Source organism: Chrysemys picta, chromosome 8 (genome assembly GCF_011386835.1).
Source record: "Chrysemys picta bellii isolate R12L10 chromosome 8, ASM1138683v2, whole genome shotgun sequence".
Taxonomy (NCBI): Eukaryota; Metazoa; Chordata; order Testudines; family Emydidae; genus Chrysemys; species Chrysemys picta.
The window spans coordinates 79,730,817-79,753,162 of record NC_088798.1 but is presented as its reverse complement, the minus strand read 5'-3'; the positions used below and the strand labels follow the sequence as shown (position 1 = coordinate 79,753,162).

Here is a 22,346-nt window from a genome sequence, read left to right as displayed (position 1 = left end):
CTTAATTCCTGGTAGAACAGCACAGAAGCAAATGGAGTAGCACCACGCATGAATTTAACCCTTTGTGTTTTGTCCTATGATATATTACTCTTGGGAGAATGATAGACACTTTTGTTTGAAGTTCTGTTTGTAAAACTGCATTTTCAAAACAAGAAAAAAATAATGGTATTTAGAAAAATAACCTTTAAGGGCCTGTTACTGGTTTTGTGCTTCTCTGATAAATCAGGGATAAGTCTGTCACATTAATGTAAAACTGGTATAAGTGAGGTCAGAATCAGGCCCTAAATAGAAAAAACATGATGTACCTGTTTTTGTAATATTTAGCAATAAAATTTACAACCCTGTTATCTGCCAGTGATGTAAAAACAAACTCTCATACAGGTGGAGTGTGTCACCTGTTTATACATAAACAAATGGCCTACTCCTGCCTGAAGGCATTGTAATGTTACAGTGCACAAAGCTCAGAAGGGGGTGGGGGTGGGGGCACGGTTGGTTGGTTCTAGTGAAAGCAGTCAGCCCAGGAGAATTTGTCTAAGCCATCTGTAGGCAATGGAAGGCCAAGTTCCAGTCAAAGCTAAAGTTCACATATCTAAACAGACTGTCTGTTGATTTGGCATAGACTACGGCTGAGCGAACAATTAAAGCAGAAATCTGAGCCTGCCCAAACCAACCACAGGAGAGTTCGGTTTGGGCAGAGCTTTTTGTTATGGTATCATAATATTTTGTCACCATTTCTTGACACAAAACAAAGGCAGCTTGCTATCCCTGGAATAGAAGGAGGTCAGGTCACTTCCCTATTCCAAAATCTTGTGGTGCCCTGAATTATGTGGCTTTGACTCTGCCCTGAAGTGTTGAGAAGAGAGGGCTGGCGACTTCCACATTATACCACTGGCCCAGAAAAGACCTTCACACTGGGCCCTATTGTCAGAGCATGGAGTTGCGGATTGTAAAGAGCCCATTGCCTCTTGATGTGGCCAGCCTACAGAAGCTCCATGATCGGGTAGCCTATTTCTCGGGTGTCTCTAGAAACTCAGGTTCTTAGAACTTTGTGGGCTTCAGAAAAATGCAAAGTTCTCCTAGCCATGGACCTAAGTCATTCATAAAATAATGACCCATTTAGAAGGTACTATGAGCAAACATCACATACAACATTTATAACTCCATAAGATTTCATATTAAGTATAATAAAACTGCATTTCAAAGGTAATTGGTACACTACACAAGTCTCTTTGAATGTCTGCACAGGTGGATGTGCATGTATTAGATTGATTGGCATAGAAAGGCTGCAAGAATTGTTACCTGGCCCTTATCAAACAAGCTTTAATGAGGAGCATTATCAAGATTGACAATCAATGCTACATAACCAGTGGGTTTGACAATGAACTTAACAAAAAGGCTTACTGGTACTTTGGCCACTTTTGTTGGTGGTGTTCATGTTGTACAATAGAATGAACTAAGGTCAACTGGAATTAATTTATCAGTTCCCTGAAGGCTAGTCCAGGAGGCTTTGCAAATTGGGATCTGTTTTCACTGCTGAGTTAACTTGGGTGATGGGCATCTGGGTCTGAACTCCTGGGTAAGCCTAGCCTGAGTAGCTGTACTGCAAGGCCATATTTGAGTAACCACTCAACTGCGTCCACTCTGGCTCTGCGCTCCTGTGAGACATTAGGTCTTCTGGGGGCACATACCACTGTTCTTAGTCCTGCAGGAAGCTGAGCTGCTCTGTGGTTCTTTCCTAATGAACTGTGGGAGAACTGTGTGGCCTTCTGGGCACAGAAGGGGAATTGTGGAAAGTCACTGGAGAACCATCAGCACTAAAGTGGTTTAGACAATGTTGACATTGCAAAGTCAGCAGGTTACCAGCCGAAGTGCAAACAACTCTTGGTCTTTAGCCTGTACTCCAGAGTGGGAGAGCTGGTTGGGTGTAAAGTTTTTAAAGGAGAGGTGTGTGTGTGTGAGAGAGAGAGAGAGAGAGAGAGTCAGGTTGGAGCAATACCTGAGTACAAGTCAGAATTAATTCTGCAGTGAAGAAAAACCCTTCAAAAGACATCAGACTCAGATTTTCCAATCCATTCAATTATAAACAGAGAAGCAGAAGACCTTGATCAAACAGAAGTTGGCACTCTTGCCCAATCACAAGACAGCCAAGTGTTTTGCTAATTGCCCTAATACTATAAAGAGGGAGTGTTATGCAATCCAGAATGAAGACAGAAGAGGAGAAGCAGTAGTGAGAATTTCAGTGGTTCAGTTAGTGATTGTTTCGGTTGACCAGTGATATACTGGCTCTCCAATCATATGCAAGTGTAACAGAAACTTGCAGATTTCATAGTATTCTGCATAGTCATGTCTTTCTTTTTTCAAGAAAAATACACACCATTTCTAATTCTTCTGGTGGCAGAGGTAGTGTACTTTCCTGTTTTAAAACATGAGGCATTTTAGGAACAGTAAGATGACTCCACTAGAAGGAATAAAGCAAGTGTCTTAGTCTGGGAAAGTCAGCTTCAAAGTCCAGTTCTGACTACTTACACCTGCATTTCTAGGGCCAGATTCTCCATCCAGTTACACCAGTGTAGAGGAGTTACACTGGTGTAACTGAGTATGGAATGCTCTAGATCAGGCTGATAGTCTATATTAGAATTTGATGTGATATGTCTCAACTGAAGCCTATCAAATATATTGAAGGCCTGTGTGCCCTATTTATTATTCCCAACAACAAGCCTGTGTGATGTTTGGAAAACCTTTGTGATGCCTAGTGAAGTGAACTCTGAAGAAATCTATCTGTATCAATAAATAATTCTGATAATTTATATTTCTTTAGAGGGAGATGAAAATAAATGTGTTTCCCTCACTTGCATTAATCAGAAAGGTAATATTTGTGTACAACTAGGGTCTCTTCCCAACCTCAAACATGTCCATGGGGATGGACACGTTGAATTTGTCAGGAAAAGATGTGATTTTTTTTTCCAGCCAAATCTCTCTCTTCTACATAGCTAAAAATGTGTTTACTGACAGCTATAGCTATGTATTTAGAAAGTTTTCATAGGCTATTGATATGTGCAGCATAGAGATGAATATGGATCTGTGGTGTTAAAATGTTAACTGCCTTTGTTAATACATTAAACAAAAGCAAAACAGCTAAAAGATACCATACTATTTATTTTTATTAGCAAGAGAGGAATAAGTGTCAATTTGTGAAACACACATAATATTATAAGTGTGTATTTGTATCTATGCTTATCTATTGGAAGGAACCAGCAATGTTCAACTGTGTGTCATAGACCCCAGAGTATTTACAGCTTAAAGGAAAAGCTTCTTTAGTTCATGTAGCAGAGACCTGTGGTTCTAGAGTAAATAGTTCTCTGCCATCACTTACAAGCATGAAGTCCTATAGGTAGAGATGGATTTTGTACAATATGAAGATGATTTGGTATATCAAAAGAACATGTTCTTTATACAAATCAGTGTTGCCCATTTTAGATACAATACTACAGTTTGGTTGAAAAATGTCATGCTTCTTGTGGGTGGGAGTGATAAACATTCCTATGTGAAAGAAATGTTTTTAAAACTGCTGGAAAAATATGCCTTGGCTCCTCATAACTGTTTAAAGCCTAAACACAGCAGGTGAGGTTGTGCAACGCATGCATTTCCAAAGCCTTTCTGACTATATGCATGACCAGGTGAGTTACTTCTCCCCCATTTCTTCACCCTAATGAGTTATATTTATGTGTTTCATAAATAGTTCTTTTTACTACCATCCTACTGTTCTTCAAAGTCTGTAAAACTGAGTGCAAGTTCCTTGTTTATATCTCTGCCTCTAGTGTCTTCAGGACTCTTTCAGTATATCTTGATTGTCTTGTTAACAAGAGATTTTTTTCAATCCACTGAAGGCTTAAAAAATTACTGCAGTATTACATTGTGACAGGCAAAAATAATCAAAAGGCAAAACATATGCATAAAACCTTAGCTAGAAGCAATAGCCCAAGGCCTTATGAAGCTTGCAGATCATGGCTACTGTACATGTGTCTCTAAGCCATGTGAAGACAGATATGTGCACATCCAAAAAGTTATTAAGAGCTACTATATTACCATTTGAAAACTGCTGACAAACTTTAGTCTTGTTTGTTGTTGCCTGATTCTGAGAAGCTTAAACATGTTTTTATTAGAGGTAGTTGGGAGTTTTTCAACAAAACAAAATTTTAGTGGGAAAAACATTGAAACTTTTTTGCACAAACCTATCAGTATCTATGAAAATGTAATCAGGAATGTTTCTCAGGCCCAGGATAGAATTTCTGCTATAAACCGGTGTGAGAGAGAGTGTGTGTGAGAGAGAAAACCCAGAATAGCAAGTAGCCTGAATCAGGCAGAGCAGGAACTTGAACCTGGGACTCCTACATCCCAGATGAGTGCTTCACTATTTTAGGGTCTCTCTTTTTTCTTTAACTTTTTTCACATTTCAGGATTTAGAGCACTCAGAGAGACTAATCAAACACTGCATTAAGTCCTAGACATTATGTTGCCTATGATATAGAATGTGCATATTTTCTTCAGAGCCCCCAAACCCAGACACCTATTTAAAAAAAAAAAGTGTATACCTTGTCATCTAAGACTTCATAAGAGCATGCGCTAGGTTGTACCGTTTTAAGTGAACAGCAAACTGCACTTGCGTGCATGTATTATGAAACATATTATTAAAAGGACATGTTGCTCAAGAGATGAAAGATAGAATTCCATTAAGGTGAGTGAGACACAGAGCAAGTGTCATTCCTGATATGTTTGCTTCTGTAAGACAGTCCTGGACACTATGAAATAGAAAGTGCCAATGATTGTTCTACAACTAGTCTTTATTTCTCAGGTAACATATTGTGCATATTAAAAACCAGGAGCTCCAGTCTTGCAAGCCTTGCACACACTTGGAAATCCATGGTGTGGAAAGCTGTGAAAGACTGGACCTTAACTGACCTTGTTTTTACACACACACGCAAACACTTGCAAAGAGAGAGTACTGAAGCATATCTTAGTTCTGATGTGATAAGGAATAAGTAGTACCGGTAATTATTCCAGGAGCAATATTTCTCATACTTCCAGGTACAAACCAACTGCTTTTTCTTTACATTCTATAAGTTGGTAGTTAAACTGGTAAAACCTCTTTGAGAATCTGTTTGTAGAACCTGAACAATATGTACATATCACTGAGTGAAATCCTTTGAAAGTTAATCACTTCATTCATGTCCCTTGTTTATTAATATATTTGTTAAAAATCCTTCAAAACTAGTAAATAGTAGCCATTGTATATAACCACTATAAACACCACAAATACTATTTGCTTTAAATTAAGATTGCTACTTAACATTAAAGATGGACTGTATAGCAAGTACAAGCAATGTTACGTGTTTGGGGTTTTAACAATAAATATAGAGATATATAGTGAAAGGAAGATCTGTAAATACACAAATATACACACAGTTCAAACTTATCTCTGCCCCCCGCCTATCACTATCCAACTTATATAGACAAGGAACTCGCATACTCCCACCCACCCTCCATCACACACATTGCCAATATGGCCCACAGACACTACCCACAGATCATCCTCAATGTCGCCCACCTGCTATGGGTCAGAAACCAAGATTTCACTCTCCATGAACACATAAAAGACTCAGCCCCTACATCCCTACTATAGACAAGAGTTGGCCACATATCACACCTTAAGTCTCCACATACAGTTCAGAAACAGCATCTTTCTGCATTCACCATTCCACTGTGAAGCCGAAACTCCAATCTACAACCCAATACATACTAGAAATCACCCTATAGTGTCCATAGACACTTGGGATGATGGGGAGAGACCTTACTTTCCAGATATAATCTAACTAATCATCTTTGCCCACTCCACTCTACACACTTATAGATGGCAGACCTCAGAAAGACTCATTCAAAAAACAAGCTACATCTGTGGAATGTGATACTTGTTCATTGACTACAAAAGAATTCGGGAAGCTCTGCAGATTAGTAGTTATAATGGATAGTGGGGTGGGATGGCAGATAGAGTTACAGTTAAGTGGGGGTTTTTCTTTGTTATGCAATGCAATGCAGTATAAGTAGTTATGATTTGCCCCCCCACACACACACACTTGACAGCATCCTCTTTAAAATAAGATAATGAGAGGTTTCTTGTAAGCCTAAAAATGTAACTAGATTAAGAAAATGCAGTTGCCATGAACAGTACACCAGCAATGGACTTTCCATCTCAAGCAGTCAGAGGTAATTTAACTGTCTCCTTCATAAGAACGGCCATACTGGGTCAAACCAAAAGTCCATCAAGCCCAGTATCCTGTCCTCTGACGGTGGCCAATGGCAGGTGCCCCAAAGGGAATGAACAGACAGGTTATCGTCAAGTGATCAATGTCCTGTCATCCAATCCCAGCTTCTGGCAAACAGAGGCTAGGGACACCATTCATGCCCATCCTAGCTAATAGCCATTGATGGACCTATCTTCCATGTATCTATCTAGCTCCCTTTTGAACCCCATTATAGTATTGGCTTTCACAACACCCTCTAGCAAGGAGTTCCAGAGGTTGACAGTGCATTGTGTGAAAAAATACTTTCTTGTGTTTGTTTTAAACTTGCTACCTATTAATTTCATTTGGTGGCCCCTTGTTCTTGTATTATGAGAAGGAGTAAATAACACTTCCTTATTTATTTTCTCTATACCACTCATGATTTTATATACCTCTATCAACCTCTTTTCCAAGCTGAAAAGTCCCAGTCTTATTAATCTCTCCTCATATGGAAGCCATTCTATACCCCTAATTATTTTTGTTGCCCTTTTCTGAACCTTTTCCAATTCCAATATATCTTTTTTGGGATGGGGCGACCACATCTGCACACAGTTTTCAAGGTGTGGGCGTACCATGGATGTATATAGAGGCAATATGATATTTTCTGTCTTATTATCTATCCCTTTCTTGATGATTCCCAACATTCTGTTCACTTTGACTGCCACTGCACATTAAGTGGATGTTTTCAGAGAACTATCCACAATGACTCCAAGATCTTTTTCTTGAGTGGTAACAGCTAATTTAGACCCCATCCTTCTATATGAATAGTTAGGATTATGTTTTCCAATGTGCATTACTTTGCATTTATCAACTTTAAATTTCATCTGCCATTTTGTTGCCCAGTCACCCAGTTTTGTGAGATCCTTTTGTAGCTCTTCGCAGTCTGCCTGGGACTTAACTTAACTTCCTTTGCAAACCACCAGGCCAGCTCATCACATGTACCATAGCTCTAACACAGGCTGCGCCTAATCCTTCCTTTCGTGATGGGCCACATCTTTAATACTTGCTTTAATTTTATCATCTGTAATTTTACATCAAGACTAGGGTAAGAGATGGCTGCATTTATTTGTATTCACAAGTTCCTTTCAGGAGCAAATCTCTCCTGATAAAAGCAATAACTCTTTTAAAGCTACAGTTTTCTAGAATCCTGCTAAATTTCTGGCTCATGAATTACTCTGTAGCATGTCATGTCTGGGCACATCAATCAAGACATGACAAGACAAGAGCAATGTCATAGTTACAACAAAATCCAGTATGGATGGACCAACCTGACTGATGATCAATTGAAATGCTAGGACTCTCAGTTGGAGATAAAGTGATACAGACATAAGAAAAACATAAGCTATCACTCTATCCTTAAATATGGCTGTGTTAACAGGGTTTCTTCTTTCTTTTCTGTTGCATTTTGAGTTCCCATTGTATTTCCAGGGACAAAATGTTATTGCACTATAGACCAGTTGAGCCATCTAGCCCACTTGTAATGACAAGACAGAAACCAATAGTCTCTCTTTCAAATGCAGTAGACCCGCTGCCATCTTCTTTTGTTTTGAAGTTTACTGTAGATCAGCATCTTCCATTAGGGCAGCATATTTTATTTCAATATAGCGGTAAGGTGAAAATAGTTCAATTCACTTAATGAAGCAGTTTGCATTTGGAGTGCGGGTACAGAATATATTGCTTCAAAGCATTTTTATGCTTCTCTTTAAACAGGTGTTCTATATAATTCAGGGCAGAAAAGGGTGTCATTGGTGCATTCAGTTCAGACATCTATGACTTCAGCTGTCTCCACTGTAAGCCCAAAGGAATATATATTACATAGACTGAAGGTGTATCATATTTTGCTGTGTTTACATATAGAGTACGGCTTTTAAGGCCTCCTAAGAGTTATAGCATTTAAGGCCAGAAGGAGCCACTAGATGATCTAGTCAGACCTCCTATATATCACAGGCCACCAAAGCAGCCAGCACCTGCATAATAAACTCAACAGAAATGAGACCCAAGTAAATGAGACCTATAGAAGACTAAACTTTTGTGTGCCACAGGCAGAGAACAGGAAGGACTGAGGTGCACTGGTGCTTGAGGCCTCTGCAGTGTCAGGGAAATAATTAAGTGAGATATACCCAGATAATCCCAGCAAGACATTTGGATGCCTGAGTCCCAGTAGGAATAAGTGGGAATTATGCATTCAAATGGAACCCAAAACGTATTGTAAATCTCTGCCTCGGGCCTCTAAGTAGAAGGTCAGTGTGAACCTTGGCACACAGATGGAGCCCTATTGAAGTCAATGGGTCTATCCACTGTGATTGATACAAGACAGATCCAGACAGCTGATGCAATGCAGATGCTGGCTACACCTGTGAAATATTTCATCTATATAGAGAGAATCCAAAACAGCGTGTGTTTGATATTTCAAACACATGGTGGGCACGATGCACCTTGCAAATACCTCAACATCCCTGTGCTCCATATATAAATGTCACAAAGTGGGAGAGAAGTCACCTAATAGTGACACCCTGGGCACCACAGTTACATCTCTACAAATCAGTGGGGCTGAGACCTGGTCTATGCTAATCAAGGCATAGCATTATAACTGTCAGTTAGGGGCATGATATTTTAAAAACTGCTACATTTATACTGGTATAAGCCCTAATGTGGATGCAGCTACAATGGTACTGAAGGTATCTTACATTGATATCATTTATTTCATGTCCCTACCAGAATAAGCTATCCTAATATAAGCATTTTTATACGGATATAAATGTCTCAGAATTTGGTGGGGGGTTGTTTCTTAAACAGTTCTTGCTTTTATCAAGAGTCATTTGCTCCTGAAAGAAATTTATGAACAACATCTATACTGCTATAAAATGGCAAAACTTTGTAATGTAGACAAGCCCTTAGTCGGGATGGATTTGGCCATTAGACAGTTTCACATCATTTGCTATCCCAGTGTCATGCTGTGGAATCATATTTGTTACACTAATGTTAGACATTTCCCACACAATGCGCCATTATCCTATATTGTAATGAAAATCTTTTAATATAGTGCAATGCCGAATGCTTGAGGCAATGCTTGACCTAACTCCAAAATCGTTTTTGAGTAACTAAGAGCCACATCCTGCAGCTCATACTTATGAAAGACTCCTATTAACGGCAGCCAAAGTTTTTTCCTGAGAAAGGATTTGTGCATTCTCCTCCTGCATGGAACCTGGAGAGGAACATTAGGATCCTGAGGGCAGAATTGGGTTAGGATGAGGATTTGGCCCTAATTTAGAAGTGAAATACCAATCCCAAATTAAATACATTTAATTTTTTGGTTACCTGCAGTTCCAGAGCTGAATTTTTTTTGCACTCCATAGAGTGTCCATCTGCAGTAGGCTTGTCCCCACCAACCCATTTACCCAAGAGTATGTATTTTCTTTAATCGATTCTGCTTTAAATAAACCCTGTCCTAAGAACAATGAATCTCTCTTTGTGCCATCTATTCTCTGGATAAACATCTACCACCTCCGTAGCCTAAGGTTATTTTTCTATTAAGATGATTGTTAACATTTCTGAGGTTGTCACATTTCAGGAAGTGAAACTGATGTCACAATCAACATGAAGTTATAATGATCATTTTACAGGATATTCTGAACCACCAAACCTGCATGCCCCCAAAATACCACTCAAATTCTCAGGCTGTACAGGCCCAGCCTCATTTAAACACAAAAGTAAATGTAACGTTTTATTGATTCTGAAGCTTTGCACAAAGAGTTTGGCTCACCAAGCATTACACTTTAAAAGTCGTGCCACACAGTCCATTATTCTACTTGGATTTGTGCCAAGGCATAACAGGATTTCAGTGGATAATCACCTAAAATGTCCTATAGTAAACATTCAAGAGACCTTTACTTTGGTTTTCAGAAGTAATGTAAAACAGTACTGGAAGTTCCTTAGCTACAAACTCCAATTCTTGCCCTAAACTGTTAAATGCTCTTGCTGGTGACTGACACATACTGGATCACAGTGGCTAATTTCAGCCACCGGTGAAATTATCACCATGTATCTTTTCCAAGTTGAAGTTAGCCAACTGAAATCCTTTAGGATAAGAGGTGCTTTACAAATTCACAATATGGTTGTCTAGATCTAGTCCATCTGCAAACATGTTTCTGAGATAATTTTTCTGTCTGGTCTACCCACCATTTTAAAGAGAGTGATAAACAGCAAAGGTCAATAAACATCAACTCCTCAGTTGCTCTGCCACCACAGAGCTGCTTAGACATGTTTGGGCAGGATAAGTTATGTTGTCAGAGAGATACTGTAGGTGGCTTTAAAGCTGTAGCTATTTCTGGGACAAAACTAAACAGAATCCAGGTCAATGGAGATTTTTTGTTGAACGAGAGGCAGCAGGAGTTTTCCAGGAAGTCTGACAACAATGTGACTGTGCTACAGAATCACAAAATACCAAGTTGGATGTCCTTTAGCCTTTGCCATCCTCATGAGGAAAATTTCAATTAGTTTAGAATCAAAACAGCAGTCTGGTTTAGCCAGCACTGGTCATACTAATCCTTCTCAAGCAGCAATTCTGTTCCGCTCTTTCTAAACAGCTATAAGCCTGGACATTAATTGCAGCACCCTTTCTAGACAGTAAAATGTATCTACTCATGGGAACTCTAGTGTAGCCCAAGAGCATATATGTACAACTATGAAAACTAGCAATAAATAATTCATTGTGCATGGCATGTATGTACCAGGAGCAGGAGGCAAAAGGGAGCTCAGGCAGATGCACTCTTTCTATTGTGTGTTGCAAATTGTGCCATGTCTCTTTGTTCGTGATATTAGTCCCTGATAACTAATGTTGGGAGTCAGTTACAGATGCCATGAGTCATATAAGGCTGGTTCTTATATTATTGGATCCAGGTTTCCCGTTCCTTTTGGGGGATCTGTTTATACTTCAAGATATTTATGTAAAGAATGGAAATTCTGAGCCCTGGAAGAGAACTCCATAGAGCAAAAGAGACAGCAGTGTCTGCAGGTGAGGGCCAATTTTCAAAAGTGCTCAGACTTTCAGTTGCTCCACATCCTTTTAGCCACCTATATAAGGACCAGATTTGCAAAAGTGGTCCACCCCTAGCAGCCTCCATTGGGGACAACTAGGGCTAGATCAGGGATCGGCAACCTTTGGCATGTGGCCCATCAGGGAAATCCGCTGGCAGGCCGGGACGGTTTGTTTACTTGCAGCGTCCACAGGTTCGGCCGATCGCAGCTCCCACTGGCCGTGGTTTGCCATTCCAGGCCAATGGGGGCTGCGGGAAGCAATGCGAGCTGAGGGATGTGGTGGCTGCCGCTTCCCACAGCCCCCATTGGCTGCGTGCCAGAGGTTGCCGATCCCTACGCTGTCCCTGTCACAAGAGTTAAGCACCCGATGTGCTGAGCCCTTGTGAAAATCTAGCCCTGAGTACCTGAGGGGAGGCGCGTAGTCCTCACAACTTAAGAGAGACATGTATAGGGCCCCAATCCTGTAAACTCTTAAGAATGTGCATAACTCAACACGAGTAGCCCCAGTGACTACAGTGGGACTGCTGATGTAGGCAAACCACTGCCTGTGCTCAGTGTTTGTAAGACTGGAGTCCTTGAGGAGATTTCAGATACTACAAGGCCATCTCTGATCTCTCATAGTTTCCCCCATGATTTCCCTGAATTGCAACATTGTTTCCATGATTCCTCCACCTCCCTCCCCACAAAATTCCCCATGACAAATCTACAGCTTGAATGATGCCCAAGTCATATTTATTTGGGCAATGCCAATAGCTCAAACAATAGTGTGGTTATTTAAAATTATAGAAAAAAGTTCTTGTCTTAAAAAAAAAAATCCTATTTCTGTGAGTGGCTGCCTGGTAAATGGTTGGGACACTGAACGGTTTGTTCTGAAAGGTCCTGGAGCTGCCTCCCAATTGTAACAATGTGTGTGGGAGAAATTTCCCTGCAGGTGAAGAGGAGCTTTCCCAAGGTGTAACCTTCCTCTCCTTCAAAAAACCTTTCAGTCGCAATTGAAAGCACTAGTCCACCCAAAAACAATATAAGGGGAGGGGGGAAGAGAAGATAAACCCCTTGATTCTCCCCCAAGACCAATCAGTACTGCCCTTAAGCCAGACACTGTAACCACTAAACATATGTTGTTTTAAAGCAGGGGTCAGCAACCTTTCAGAAGTGGTGTGCTGAGTCTTCATTTATTCACTCTAATTTAAAGTTTTGCGTGCCAGTAATACAATTTAACGTTTTTAGAAGCTCTCTTTCTATAAGTCTAAAATACATAACTAAACTATTGTTGTATGTAAAGTAAATAAGGTTTTAAAATGTTTAAGAAGCTTCATTTAAAATTCAATTAAAATGCAGAGCCCCCTGGACGGGAAGGAGCAGTTAAATGATGTGTTTCATAGTTGTAGCTGAAACAATAGGAGGCTACCTCCCAAGGCACTAGGCCGCATGACAAAGCCTGAGTAGAGTGAGCTGTGTGGTCTGAGGGGTTTTCCTGGGATTAATTGCACATGCAGTGGTGAGGGGACTGCTTAGTTGCTGCCCTGTGAGTTAGAGGAAAGAGCCAGCAGGCAGCAAGAGCAGCGGTGGTAAGAATGGCCCTGGGAAAAGAAGAGACACAGAGCTCCTTTGGGGCACAGCACACACTGGAAATGCAGACTTGGATTTCTGAGCAAAGAAATCACCCACTGTTGTTTGTATCTACTGCATTCCTGGAAAGAGCACTTTGTGTACATTCTGTGTAAACAAACACTGCATTAAAGAAAGGCCTGATTTGTATAATCACTGTCTCCTCCTAACACAACCAACCCATTGAGGCCCTGAAGAGTGGCTAACTGCTCAGGCCAAAAGGGGCAATAGGTAGGATTCATGGAGTCCACAAGCGTGGATTTCCTGATCATTCCCTCTCTTGGAAGGGAGGTGCTGCAGCATCTCCTTTGTCACCTAATTGGAGGAGTCTTTGGGTTTCCAGCAAATCCTGGAGCTGAAAGGATCTCCCCAGCTCAGTCAGGTTATGCCACAAAATGCAGAATATTAATTTGAACAACAATTTCTGGACCTCTGAGATTCAAGTCTTTCCTTTCCCAGGTTACATGCTTATTTTCAAGTTTCAATATGAAAGTAAAAGGAATATCGGGAATAATGTTATAATTTTTCTTCTCTTTTCAAACTCATCCATGTCTTAATGTTTTCTGCCCTTAAAAAAAGTTTCAATGTTTTTCCCTTTTCCCCCCCAAGTCAAAAGAGTGATAAAGCAGCCCTTCAAAAATAAACTAGTGAGCAGAACCCAGCAATAGTGAAACCTGAAAGTAACAAATTGGCACATGCAAACTATGGAAGAAAATGTCAATAGAAAGCAGCTTTGTTTCAGGATTCTGACAGGATAATTATTGGACAAATAACAGGAGGAGGTAAAATGATTGAGAACTCAGCAAGAAAACCCTGACTGTGTCCTTTTAAGAAGTTTGTTTCTGCTTAAGTTTTGAGAGTGGAATTCTTACAGAATGAGACTCCAGTTGTAATTAGCAGTGTTGCATCTTGCTTAATGACATTCCTGAAGTATTTCTTCAGTGGCTGTGAAATGCCAAAATCCTATTAAAAAACAAAGAAAAATGCCCATTTGAGACTCAAAGCACCCCCACCCACGGTCCAGTTACCTAAATTGAATGTTCCAAGGATTCATTTTCATAGTTCTTAGCTTTAAAAGATGCTGTCAATTTAAAGAGCACAATGAATGTTTATGAAAATGCAGTGGTCCATTCAGGGGTGTACCCAGCTCAGTGGTTCATGTACAGAGTGCAGCAGGTATTACTGATTACTTAGTTATTTTGGTGCAAGCCCCTTGTGTGGACACTTTCAAACTGACTTGAGAGTGCCATGTATTGATTTAGCTTAAGCACAACTTATTTAGATGCTGTGAATAATTTAATAGGGTAAATCAATATAAGGTACTCTTAAATCAGCTTAAAAGTGTCCTTGTGTGGGGGATGCAGTTAAGTAAATCTGTTTCTAAACCTTCTTCACTAAACTGGCACAACTTGTAGGTAGACATGGCCTTAGTGTTCCTTAGGAAAAGAGGAGAGATTTCCTGAACTACTATGAAATATTATACTGAATAATCTCTTTATAAATAACATACAGTAAGTACAATTTTTTTTAGTTTCTGAAGCAGTTCAGATTCAACATGCTCAAAGAATAATCCTTATCGTATAATAGCCCCAGGTAGAGATCAAGCCTCGATGCATTGGGCTGACTACCACTTTCTATAATATATTTCAAAGATACTTTCTTCTGGAAATAACAGATTGATTTGATTAAATGAATAAGAAAGCACCTCTCGCAGCCCTAACAATATAAATGTAGTATTTGCATATGGTCTGAATGAAGGTTGTCAAAATCATGCAAACTAGGAGGTGAGCAATAATGTTTCCTTTTAGATAGAGATCTTGAAATATAAGTTAAAAGGTAACAAATATAAACTGACACAGTCTTACTTTGGCCTGATCTCCATGACAAAGTTAAATCAACCAAAGTCTGCTTGTTTTGACATAGTTTTGCATGCATCTACACCTAAATCTGACTGCTACAGATAAACGCAATAACATGACCACCTCCTTAAATGACACAGAGCCACAGCAAACATACCTGTCAATGTAGTGCAAGGGTAGACACCACATTACCTGTGTCAACCCTAACAGTTCTCTAACAGCTCTGTCACAATGCCCCAAGCCCCACAACAGTGGTTGTTTCAGATACAACTTTGAACTCCACTGCCCATGGGTCACAGACACTGGCAGCCCACCCCCACACCAGGGTGTTTTTGAGATGACTTTTCATGATTGCCTACCTTAGTGAGGACACCTACTAACCCATCCACCCATGCAGGGCTGGCTCCACACATGTGCCAGGCAGCTACTACATACACTCCTGCCTGGAGCAGGAAAGAAGTCATGGGCCTCCTTGGCCTGTGGGGAGAAGAGTCTGTGTAAGCGGAGCTAAGGAGCAATTGAAGAAACAGACATCTAGGTGCAGACTGCACAGGGGATACTAAAACTGGGGCACAACAGGGATGAGCAGCAATGCCAAGTGGGGTACTTTAGCAAGCATACGAGAAGTGAAGGAGGGCAACAACAAATCTGGGCTGCCCACAGGCCTGCCACTTCTACACTGAACTGCATGCCACACTTGGCAGTGAGACAACCAGCACCCAGAATGTGACTGCAGACGCTTCACTAGAACCTGGCACAGAGACCCCTGCAGTATACAGCCAGGGTGGAAGGGGGGACAGCACCGGACAGACACAAAAACCATGTGGTGAGCCAGGAGCTGTTTGTAACTCTGCTGGAGTCATGCCAGTCTTGCCAGGCAAGCATAGATGAGCCTTTAATCAAGGGGAAGGGACTCTGGTAAGTGTAAATGCGCATTATTCCTTATAAGCATTTTTTACCTTTTTGTTGCCCAAAACAACAAACTGCCTCTCCCTTCCCCACCTACTCTTCTTCCCTGTTTAAAAATGGTGCCCATCACATCTGCATATTTACAGAACAAAGGCATTGACTTTGGATCTCACTTTAAGTAAAAAATAATCAGGCAGTGCAAATTACACAGTAGGTCACTGTCCGATGCTCAGACAGAGATGACGAGAAAAAGGCAGAGGAAGCATTTGCTTTTGCTTTCCTTGGTTTACTGGGCGAGGTGGGGGGCACAATTCTCCCCATGCAGAGTACTTTGTTTTTCTGAACAGGTATGTCCCTTTTATCCTCTTGAGCCATCTCAGTGGAATTCTCATGGAGATACTCTACAGTCCTCTCCCGAACATTTCTAGGGATGGCAGCTTTGTTTCTGTCCCTGTGATACGAGATATCCCCACATTACTCTGTGATGAGTTCTGCTGACACCACTGCAGTAAACAGGCTAGCAGCATACAGGGCCCTGGGCAGTTTCAGGATGCCAGTATCAGCTGGGGTCTTTGTCACCCTCAGGAGTGAGATATCAGCCAAAATGACCACTGCCTGTGAAAAAAATGGCACTATTCACTGCACTTTCCCTCTCAGCATCTAATCTTTCCATGCAACACAGTTCCCCTTTTCCACACCTCTCCCCCCTCCCCCAAACTAGTCTGGTATGCACCTTCACTTGAGCTGCAGAGGGTGTTTCAGCAAGGTGCTCCAAAGCTAACGTGACAATTAACATTTCTTATTAAAGGCCTTTATGAGAATACATAAGTGAATTTTGAGACTTCTCTTTCCCTTTCCATTGCGACTTTGCATCTACTGCTGTTTTTTGTCTGTTTTAATCAACAGCCTCTACCATGGTAGCCTTGAGAGATGCCGGCTCCATGCCTGCTGGACATCTGTTCCTGATCAGGAGAAGAAAGAAGCAGACATGGGAGGATGTGTTCTGCAAGATCCTCTACTGCAGCTGACCATGAACGCAGGGATTGGAGGGGTGGAATGGCCGATAGCAGGGTGAAAGGCCAGGAATGGAAAAAGTGGATGCTGCAGAAGAGGCAAAGGGACAGAGAGGTGCAGTGGTACGTGCCGCAGGACATTATGGCTTTGCTCAGGCAACAAATGCAGGTGTTGCAGAACATTATTGGGCTGTATGTCCAAAGACCCCAGACACAGCAGCTCTTCCAATTCATGGAAAAGTCCATGCTTGCTGTTCCCTATACTCCCCAACGGGCTGCAGCATGGCATGAACCCTTACCTCAAATACTTACTCCACAGCATGGGAAAACTAGGAGAACCATGACTACACTTATGATGACCTATATTAACTACAGGATCAGCCACCAGGTACCATACACTGCATGTTTTGTAACATGAATTAAAACCTTTTAATATGTATGCCTGTTTAATGTTGATCTTTAAAAATATGGGCCACCATCTTAAGTGCTGCTACTATGTTTAACTTTAACTTTGTTTCCTGTTTCTATGGACACAATACAGTTATTTTATATATGTTAAAATGTTCCTGTAAGGCCTCTGTCAGCTGTAAAACTCCACAATTGGCTCTTCTAATAGCCCTTTTGTCTGGTTGCTCAAATTTAGCAGCCAGCCAGTCCACCTCACCCTTCACCCTTCCAGTAGCGTTTCCCCCTTCGTCTTACAGACATGTAGTAGTACACAGCATGCAGCTATAATAGGAATGTTTGCATTGCTGAGATCCAGTCTAGTCATTAAACATTACCACTGAGCTTTTAATTGACCAAAAGCACATTCAACAGTCATCCTGCACCACCTCAGCTGGTAGTTGAATCTTTCCATGGTGCTGTAAATGCAGCTCTCACTCTAATGTCCTTGTGCTGGAGGGCTGGAGCAAGCTTGGCACACACACAAGTAGGAAAGTGGCTTTTTGCATCTGAAAGTTCTGCAATCAGTGATCATCATTACAAATCTGTATTACGAGGTACTGATTGGTGGGATTACCAGTTTCCATGCAGCCATAGTCCACCATGAATGCCAGCAGCAACCTGACATTTTAATTTACTGTGTCCATCAGCAACCAGATTGTTGTCAAACATCTCTTCCTCCTTCCATACCCAGTTGTAGTAGTACCCACTGATCGTCCACAAATACAGTACAGTAAAATCTCAGAGTTACAAATACCAGTGTTATGGACTGACCGGACAACCACACACCTCATTTGAAACTGGAAGTACTCAATCAGTCAGCAGAGACAAAAAAACCCCAGACACTGTACAGGCTAGTAGAGTACTATGTTAAACATAAACTACTATATATATATAAATTTTTTTAAATGTTCCCTTATATATATATAAGGGAACATTTAAAAAAATTTGACAACTAAGGTAAGGAAACTGTTAATGTGCGGTTTCATTTAAATTAAGATGGTTAAAAGCAGCATTATTCTTCTGCACAGAAAATTTCAGAGATGTATTAAGTCAATGTTCAGTTGTAAACTTTTGAAAGAACAATGCTAATATTTTGTTCAGAATTACGAACAAGCTCCATTTCTGTGCTGTTCGTAACTCTGAGGTTCTACTGTAGAACCCATGTGTCCTGTATTAGCAATGGCCATGAGAATTATGTTGAGCTCCGCAGGGTCCATGCTTCTTGCAGAGAGATGGTAGAGACTGAAAAGTATCACATATGACTGTGGAAGTTTATACCAGCATGAAAATTATGGGAGGGCATCCTGAACAAATTGCTTATATTCCACAAAACACTGGAAAAATGTGCCACAAGTCATTGTGCTGGACAGTGCCATGCTGCATGCTGGCATACCTATCCATGGTACACCATATTTTCAATCGACGCAAACACTTGTGGTGAGAATGCACAGCGCTGATGCAAGCAGCTAAGTTTGCGTGCATCTGAACAATATATAAAAGTGAGTGGCTGTATGCTGACATAAGTTATGTTGACCAAACTTTGTGCAGCCACAGGCTTCTAGTGTATGATACAGAGTCTGCATTTACACATATCTGTGTTTAGCCTACCTTCCTCACAGTGTACTTAATCCCATCAGAAAACCTCCCCTGCCTTAATAGCCATTATTCTGCTATCAGGTAGAGTAGGTAACTCTATAGTACCATAGTTCCTTACTGTTTAAAAACAGAGAGGAACATTTCTTGCTCATTATCGAGCACTTGTGTTGTGTATACACTCAATATACACACAGTAAATAGACAAATCTATAACAAATCATAAATGATCACAGATGGCACTGAATTCTTGATAAGGATTGTGTATATGTCCTTTAGACTGCGCATCAGATAAACAGCATAACTTGTATTTTCAACAGGTCCCAAAGGAATTAGATTCCCCTGAATTTCAATGGAAGTTGCATATCTAATTTGTTTGGGCTCATACCAAACTCGCAGCTTATACAGTTATGTATAAACTTTCCAGCATTAACATATTTCTAGCAGTATCTTGCAATTTTTAGAGCATAAATCCTGGACCAGTGTCATTACAGCTTTCTATGAATACTAATACAGGGAAGATAATTTTTTTAATTAAAATTCAGAAATAGAATTAGGCCTGACATATTTTAAAAAGCAGCCTTCATTTCTGATGACACAATTAACTATGACTGCAAAAAACTATCAGTTAAACCCATGAGGATCTCATTGTGCCTGTTAAAATAGAAGCCAGGCTGAGGACTTCAAAGGCACCAGGTCCTTTATTTATTTTAGCCAAATATGAGGCATTTAAGCAACATACAAAATCCGCAGTTCAAAACCTTGAATAAAAAAAAATGGAATCAAACCCAACCAACCTAATTATTTAGCCCAGGCAACTGACATTACATTTTTGAAATCATTTTATCATCTGATAAGCAACCAACCATATTCTGAAATGTTTGCTTTATACATAGGGACTAATACATTCTGCTTTTCCATACACAACTCCCATTGTTATACCCTAAGTTCAGGGGTACATTCTGCAGTTGGAGCCAGATTTTTAAAGGTATTTAGACTCCTAAAGATGCATATAGTTGCCTAATGCTTTTCAAAAGTGACTAGGTTCCTGACTCTCATTGATTTCAATGGGGGTTAGGCACCTAGATGCTTTTGAAAATCTCACTAGAGGCCTATCTGCATCTTTAGGTGCATAAATACTTTTAAAAATCTGTCCCTTGGTCTTTAGTTGTTAAACAGAAAAATTTCAGCAATAAACTTGATTACTGTAACACTACAATTAAGAATTTGAACAGATAAAGCTGAGACATATACAGCAAAATCCATCTCCCTCCCCGGTCCAAAAATAAAGCAAAGCCTCATCCTTAATACCAAGAACAGAATACATTCATTCACTGGTAGGCAGGAACCAGGGATAGTCCAGTTTTACAGTGGTCTTTCTTCAGATCTTCTAGCCTTCTAGAATATTTTACAAAACAATTTTAATTTTTTAAAAAAAAGTCTATTCTATGTTCCCATCCCTGTGGCATATGAACTCTTCACATACATGACACAAGTGAACACACTCACAACAGCCCTATGAGGTGGGCATTCTTCTAGTGCAGCTGTGAAACATGTCCCCTAATTCTGGTACCATATAGCAACACAAAAAACTACAGTTCTTGGCCTTTTTGTAGGTTATACTTAGTTCCTTAGATGGATATTTAAGAGAGTTGCAGTCTTCATTTGGAGACAAATTGTTTTTCAAGATAAGGGAGCATATAATAATAATAAAAATATTAGAGAGACAAGGTGGATGAGGTAATATATTTTATTGGACCAACAAGATATTACCTCACCCACCTTGTCTCTCAAATATTCTGGGACCAACAACGCTACAACTACACTGCATAGTTCTCATATAGCATTCTCCCTCCATACATTGTGAAACACTTTATTAGGGTCAGTATCATTATCTTCATTTTACAGACAGGGAAACTGAGGCACAGGGCAGTGAAGTGACTTGCCCCATCATCAGCAAATGAGTGGCAGAACCAGGAATGGAGCACAGAGCTTTGGGTCCCAGTCCAATGCTCTATACCCTAGCAATACTGCTACTTGGTAGACTTTAATAAAAACAACAAAGCTGTATGTGTTTCTTTACATTATTCCAGCCTAGGCCTCTAGAGCACCAGCTCAGCAGGGTAAGGGAGCAGTTATAGTACTGGCACAGTCTTCTGTGGATAAAGCACCATGTTACTCCCATAGCTTTACATATATAAAACATACTTTAAACCAAATAAGAAACAGCCTATCAGGACTACAACAAATTACTCTTTTTAGCTTGCTGTGAACAGTTCCCTTTACTGACCCTTGTATAGAAAGTAGTTAACTACTAACCTCTATTCTCCACATCCTCCTTTAGGTCTAAAGCCTGTTTTATAGAACTCCTTCCTTTGCACATCTACTTTAGGAAAGAACCCTCTGAGCTTCTAATTACCCCTTCAGCCAGCACTTGCAGCCTTGCTTCATTACCCCCAACCCACTCCACCTGTGAGAGAATGGAAGCATTAGGAAAGGAATTAACTCCTGGCTTGTTGGTATGAAGCTGAAATTGTTTCCCTCATTCACAGCTATGCTATCTGTTTGTAGATGTTTAAAGACACTCTGTCTTAAAAACTGGTTGTCACCAGGACACTTTCACAAACTCAATAAAGTTCAGTACAAACTCAGTAATGGTAGTATCAGGGGGACATTGTTAATGACACTGATTTGCAGTTATTCAGACATTGCGAGTGTGACCCTATTCCTGGTCTCGGGAAACTTCAGATAACTGAGGCTTCAAGATGGTCTGTAATTATAATACTAGTAACTAGAGGTGAATGGTGTTGTGCCTTCCAGATACAGAGAGCAAAGTATATGATTCCTGTCTAGATGTCTTTAATTTCAGATAAGGAAAAAAGCCAAGGGAGAACAAATACAAGGTCTCCCTATGAGAGAGAAAGATGACTGTGTGTCTATGTGTAAGATCCTCCTCCATCTTGAATTCCCTCACATCCCAGCCCAGAGCAGACAAGCAGGCAGCCTTCTTGCGTTTAAAATTACAGAACTCAGAATCATAGCTATAAACAGTAAAGGCCACAAAGAAATTTGAGTTACGGTAATTCCTGATTGATGTGCTGAATGCTCCCACTAACAAAGGCAGAAGACATTGGGGTGTAGGAAGGGAATCCAACCAGAGGTGACATGAGCAGGGTCAGGTCACCTCTGAATCAAGCACATAAATGTGTTTGTACTAACTTTAAAAAATATATATATTTTGCTTTCTGTGAAATCCTCTGGCATTTGATTCACTGAAGATACCACAGAATGAATTATTCTGACACATTGCTAATGACCTGGGGATGCCACATATGGGATGGCACAGGATGTCCCATTCTGAGACAGTATCACAGAAGGAGAATTGCTAGGAAGTGCATGGAGGGGGGAAATATATTATTCAGACAAACTTTTGTAAAGTATTTCTGCATGGAATGCTTCCAGGAGCTTGCTTAGTGGGATGGAATCGGCTTCTTTCCACCTTTGCAGTTCACCTTTGAACACAATTAAAACCTCAGGGATTT

At 40.5% G+C, this 22,346-nt stretch overlaps 1 long non-coding RNA gene across 1 annotated transcript in view; it reads right to left on the bottom strand.

The window, feature by feature from the left end:
- LOC135973152 (uncharacterized) overlaps nucleotides 1-21,239 on the bottom strand; it is a 29,413-nt gene extending 8,174 nt beyond the window's left edge. Inside the window, exon 1 of the long non-coding RNA XR_010589854.1 lies at nucleotides 21,124-21,239. This is a non-coding gene — a long non-coding RNA (uncharacterized LOC135973152). The remainder of the gene's footprint in view (nucleotides 1-21,123) is intronic.
- Nucleotides 21,240-22,346: the final 1,107 nt, after the last annotated feature.